The sequence below is a fragment of the Mesoplodon bidens genome (genome assembly GCF_964165515.1).
Source record: "Mesoplodon bidens genome assembly, chromosome: 4".
In the NCBI taxonomy this organism is placed as follows: Eukaryota; Metazoa; Chordata; class Mammalia; order Artiodactyla; family Ziphiidae; genus Mesoplodon; species Mesoplodon bidens.
Genome location: NC_138160.1, coordinates 112,849,761 through 112,855,760, shown reverse-complemented (window position 1 = coordinate 112,855,760; position 6,000 = coordinate 112,849,761). Strand labels below are relative to the sequence as shown.

General features: G+C 43.5%; 1 protein-coding gene across 1 annotated transcript in view; it reads left to right on the top strand.

The window, feature by feature from the left end:
* The first annotated feature begins 1,393 nt into the window (after positions 1-1,393).
* AFF4 (ALF transcription elongation factor 4) overlaps positions 1,394-6,000 on the top strand; it is a 97,725-nt gene continuing 93,118 nt past the window's right edge. Inside the window, exon 1 of the mRNA XM_081230592.1 lies at positions 1,394-2,602. The gene's annotated coding sequence lies outside the window, so the exon portion shown is untranslated. The remainder of the gene's footprint in view (positions 2,603-6,000) is intronic.

Here is a 6,000-nt window from a genome sequence, read left to right as displayed (position 1 = left end):
GCAGAATAATTCCAAAGGAAATTCTATTTTTTCCAACCCAGCCCCCCTTTTGTTTTTTTTTGGCTGCGTTGGGTCTTCGTTGCTGCGCACAGGCACTCAGTAGTTGCGGTGCGTGGGCTTCTCAATGCGGTGGCTTCTCTAGTTGTGGAGCACAGGCTCTAGGCACACGGGCTTTAGTAGTTGTGGCTCGTGGGCTCTAGAGCGCAGGCTCAGGAGTTGTGGCGCACAGGCTTATTTGCTCTGCATGTGGGATTTTCCCAGACCAGGGATTGAACCCGTGTCCCCTGCACTGGCAGGCGGATTTTTAACCACTGTGCTAGCAGGGAAGTCCCCTCTTTTGGTTTTTAAGTAGGGTCTCATTTATATTGAAAAATTATCGTGATAATTTATGGAACAAAAAGCATATTATCTTTTGGTTAGCCAAGTAACATTTACACCAAAGTAAGTAAAGGAATCTTCTTGTAAAGTTTACGACATATCTTCAATGTTTTAGTACTTCTTTAATTGTGTAAAATGATAATCTTTCTTGTTGTCAGTCTCCATCTTCCCTCCCTTCTTATACAGGCTTGTAAATCTTCCAAGGCAGAATACAAAAGAAAACACGTGAAATTGGCACTACATCTATGGAGGACAATTTGGCAATCTCTATCCAAACTGAAAATACCTTTTGATTTAAAGATTGCCGTCTAATGAGTTATTGGTATACTTATCCATTTTATGAGACTATTAGTTGTGGCCTAGTTTGTAATTTAGTAACGGCTTGGCAACAACCTAAATGTCCACCTGTAGGAGATTGGTTAAAATAAATTGATATTTGCGTACAATGGAATACTATACTGCCCCTAGGAAGAATGAGACAGTTCTTTACACAGTGATAATGGAAAGATATCCAGGATATTTTAAGTGAAAAAAGGAACTTAACAGTGTATATAGTACGTTATCTTTTGCATAAAAAGAGGTACATATAAGTGTATTTTAATATATATTTACAACATATCTTGGGAAGGCTACATTAGAAAATGCTAAGTGATTGCCTCCGGAACTGGAGTAGTTGAAGGGCAGGGATGGGACTGCCAATTATTTTTCACTATATTTTGTCACAGTTCATTTTGAGTTTTGCATGAAATCATTTCCTAATTTATATAGATAGATAAAAATCTATATAAAGAGTTTAGCTTAAAAGAATATGGGGTCACTTCAGAATTTTAAAAAGAAAAATATTATACTACTATTGCTGCTGCTGAATTACCAGCTTTTAGGGCTAATAAAAACATTTTCATATGCACACTCTTTATAGTTTATCATAAAGCTCCTCAAAATCCTTGCATTTTATTTTTAAAAATCTTTAAAATGCTTGCTTCAAAATTAGTAGAGAGTGAAAAAAACACCTTCATGAGGCTCCTTCATGGAAAGAAAACAGATAAGAAGCAGGAAATTATAAAGTGTTTTCCAAAATAATGAACCCAAAGTAGTTTCTCTGGACAGTTACCGTACTGGGTTCTATGAGACCCTTTGAAAATCCTGTCTAATCTATAACTATGGCTTTACTCTCAATTAAATTATAGCTTGTCCTGACTGGCAGGATGTTAAGAACTGAAGAAAAGTGTTCGGAATGATATCTTGAAAGAAAGTATTAACAGTAGAAGATGTTTAGATGACCAAGAAAAAGGGCTGGCTTGGCTTCGTCTGAGAAGTTCAAGCGAGGTTCTAGGCGGCCTCCTGCAGAGAAATTCCCAACGGACTTCCTTTTCCGGCCGGACCTGTCGAGGGCCGCCGCACTGACTCCGGGCTTCGACGGCAGCACCGCACCACGGGCCTGGGGGCTTCGGCCACACCCTCAGGAGGGGCGAACTACCTGACCTCCTGAGCCCCAGAACCAGAAGATCCGGCTCCACCCGGCCCCGCCCTTCTGAAACTCGCTAGCGGTTACGCGCTGGAGGGTGTGCGCGCCGAAGTGTGCGCGCGCGAAGTGTGGAGGCCCGATCCTGCCTGTCCCGCCCTGTTAGACGCGGCCGCCGGGCTCAGGGGCTCGGACCTAGGCCACCTGGGCCAGTACCCAGCCAGCCCGGCGTCGTCGGACCCAACCGCCGCGCACGTCACCACCTCCAGCGTCACCTCCCAGCGATGTAGGATCCGCAGCCCTCCGCTTTTCTGGCGGGGAGGGGGCGCGGCGTCGCCACGTGATGCCTCGTCCCCGCCCGGCCCTGGTCACGTGGGTGGCGCGGCCGCTGCGTCAGTCGCTGTCCTGGCTGCGGGAGTTGAGCGCCGTCGCTGCCGCCGCCAGCGGACGGGGCGGGGGATCCCGGTGCCAGGTCCTCGTCAGCCCGCCCCTGCCTCCTCAGCCAGCCGTCCCGGTCTGGGCTCGACAGTCATGGAGCGGGGCGGAACCTCCGCCTGTGCTGTGTGAGGTGCGTCGCCACCGCCGCCGCCTGCGCTTTTCGAGACCTGCCGAATCCCCGCCGCCGCTCGGAGCTCCTCGCCCTTGGCAGTCTGTCGCCGCCCCCCGAACGGGTTCGAATGCGCGTCCGGTGAAGGTGCAGGCCCGGCGCCGCCTCTGCCGCAACCGGGAAATGGTTCGGGCCTAGCGGAGCCGGGACTGGAGGTGAGAAGAGCAGACAGACAGACTGAGGGCCGGGCCCGGCCGCGGGGAGGGGCTGGGGGGAGGGGAGGACAGGGTCCGTTTGGGGGCTCGGAGAGACCCTTCGGGCTAGGGCTGCTCGATCCGGCTTCCCTCGTCTTCGCGTTCCACCCCCGACCCTCAAAAATACAAATTAATTAAAAAGGCTAACCCAGTCCTAACAAAAATTCCCAGAAATCAGTCTTTTCACTGTTTCTCCTTTCCTCTTTAGTCCATTAATCCATTCCTTCGCTCAGAAATTCCATCGACTGATCTGTTACTTTTTAATACCCTTCTCAATTTCAAGTTATTTCTAGTTAAAGAGAAAATAGGCCTAGGTTCTGGCTATCATTACCCAACTAGTTCTCGCTTTCCTTCTCGCGATCCTGCGTACGTCCTCCTCCACCACCACCACCTCCTCCTCCTCCTCCTCCTCCCCGCCCCCCCCGCAAAAAAAAAAAAAAGGAAAAAAAATTTCCGCCTTCGACTGGCGAAGGGGGTTGACTAAAAATGGGAATGTGGGGGTTTAATACTTGAATACCCCCCATAACTTCTGAATCGGTTAGCTAGTTACCCCGATAGCTTGCATTTGGATATTGATGGTGTAGGCCTTTCCTCCAGCTGCCTGTGCCCGGGGTTAATCTCGTAATTGACGTCAGTGCTTTGTTCCTTCCACTTTGCTGTTCCTTCCACTCTTTGAGGATGGATTATGGGATATAGGAGTTTGAGGAGTATCCTTATTACCTTTTCTTTCACAAATGGTATCATTTGTAGGAATGATACAAAGGTGCAAATTTGTACAAAGATACAAATCTGAAATGCTTTTGTAAGGAGTTCAAACTAAGACGAAGAGTTCGATTTAGGGTTCTCATAGTCACTTGCAAAGAAGAATTGTGCGATTTCTTTTCTGCTGGCCTGTTGGAGATTTTAAACTAAGGCCAGTCCCTTTTCCAGTTACCACTGTTTTTCCTTACAGAATCTAGGCGATAGTTCCTTGTGTATAGGATGTTTGTAAATGTGACGTTTAAAATGTCTTGTTTTTGAGGGTTCAGGTGTTAAAAGCGCAAAGCTTTGTTTCCATATTGATTCTGCAAAGCTTTGTAAAGTGCTCCTTTTATTTAACTGTCCTTTAACTTATCAAAATTGAAATATGAGAACTTTCTTAATTTGACATTTAATAAAGAGCCTCTGTGGCCTGTGAGTCTTGCCTAGAATCATCTTTGGTTTTACGTGCATGAAGAAGTGTTGGCAAGTGGCCATCTGGTTTTTAACAAAGCTGGCTTCTTTAAATTGCTCAGGTTTATTTTACTTATTCATCAATGCCTCCTTCAGTCTCCAAACATTAAAAAAAAATCTTAAGAAGTTATTTTAAATTATCTTATAGCGTTAACTTACCTGAGGCAATAAAAAAATTTTTTTTTTTTTTTAACACCAGCATTTTCATTCAGTTTGCGGTGGCTTGCAGGCTGACGGCTTTGGTTTTTGTTAGCTCTACTGGAACAGTAGGCAGATTTTGCTTTAAATAAAATTCTGTGTCAAGTGGAGGCAAGATGGGATGTTTGTGAGTGACCAAACTTTTACTGTTTGATTTAAAAAAAAAGAGCTTAGCTGTGATTATTGGAAAATGGTCTACAGTTTTGAGGTGTAAAGGTGATTCTACAGTGCTTTGAAGCTGCGTAATTCTTAAAGATAGCATATTTTCATTCAGAATAAGTTTCTGTTTGTCAGATGATGTACATTCCCTTCTCTGTGCTCTTGAGATACTGTACCCCCTTTGTGACAGTTGATGCATTCTGCTTTGTGTTGTAATTTTTTAATAGATCTGTCATGTCTTTAGAGCAAGAACTATATTTATACCTCTTTGTGTCCTCCCCAGTATTTTATACAGTTACTAGGTTGAATTTGAATGTGATACCCAACCCAAGATTTCACAAAAGGGTACTCTTTAAAAAAAAAAAGCTGTATGAGCAAGTGATCAGTATTTATTTGTAGGGGAAAAAGTAGCTGTCAGCTACAGAAGATGACAGAAGGTGAAGCCTTCTAAAATTATGTACATTTTTTTAAGAGTTATGGTAAATGTCATGGTTTTATGTGTACCTGAGAGGAACAAAGAAAACAGGTATTTCTTCTTTTGTGGCCATCTACTGGTTTAGAATGGAGTCCAAAATGTATGAGGCCTTCTCTTCATAGTATTTTTCATAAAAATCAAAGAGGTAGTCTTTTTTTTAATATAAATTTATTTACTTATTTATTTATGTCTGTGTTGGGTCTTTGTTGCTGTGCGCGGGCTTTCTCTAGTTGCTGCAAGCAGTGGCTACCCTTTGTTGCGGTACCAGGCTTCTCATTGCCGTGGCTTCTCTTATAGCTCTAGGCGTGCAGGTTTCAGTAGTTGTGGCACACGGGCTCAGTAGCTGTGGCTCGCGGGCACTAGAGTACAGGCTCAGTAGTTGTGGCGCACAGGCTTAGTTGCTCCTCGGCATATGGGATCTTCCTGGGCCAGGGCTCGAACCCATGTCCTCTGCATTGGCAGGCAGATTCTTAACCACTGCGCCACCAGGGAAGTCTCCAAAGAGGTAGTCTTAAATATCGAAGGCACACCTGGACAGTGACCCAGAAGTGCAGTGTGTATTATAAAAATGGATAACTTAGATTTGATTTGATTTTACTATTTTTTATTTTTTATTGAAGGATAGTTGATTTACAGTGTTGTGTTAATTTCTGCTGTATAACGGAGTGACTCAGTTATATACATATATGCATTCTTTTTTATATTCTTTTCCATTATGGTTTATCCCAGGATATTGAATATAGTACCCTGTGCTATGCAGTGGGACCTTGTTGTTTATCCATTCTGTATATAATAGTTTGCATCTACTAATCCCAAACTCCCAGTCCATCCCCTGCCCCCACGTCTGTTCTCTATGTCTTTTGAGTCTGTTTCTGTTTTGTAGATAGGTTCATTTGTGCCATATTTTAGATTCCATATATAAGTGATATCATACAGTATTTGTCTTTCTCCTTCTGACTTACTTAGAATGATAATCTCTAGTTGCATCCATGTTGCTGCAAATGGCATTATTTTGTTCTTTTTTATGGCTGAGTAGTATTCCATTGTATATATGTACCACATCTTCTTTATCCATTCATCTGTCAATGGACATTTAGGTTGTTTCCATGTCTTGGCTATTGTGAATAGTGCTGCTGTGAACATAGGGGTGCATGAATCTTTTTGAATTATAGTTTTGTCTGGATATATGCCCAAGAGTGGAATTGCTGGATCATATGGTAGATTTTATTTTTTATTTCAGCTCTATTCTACAGATAACTTACTATAAAAACTTTCCTGTATAATGTAAAGGATTTCCAGCTTTTGAACCCCCAGT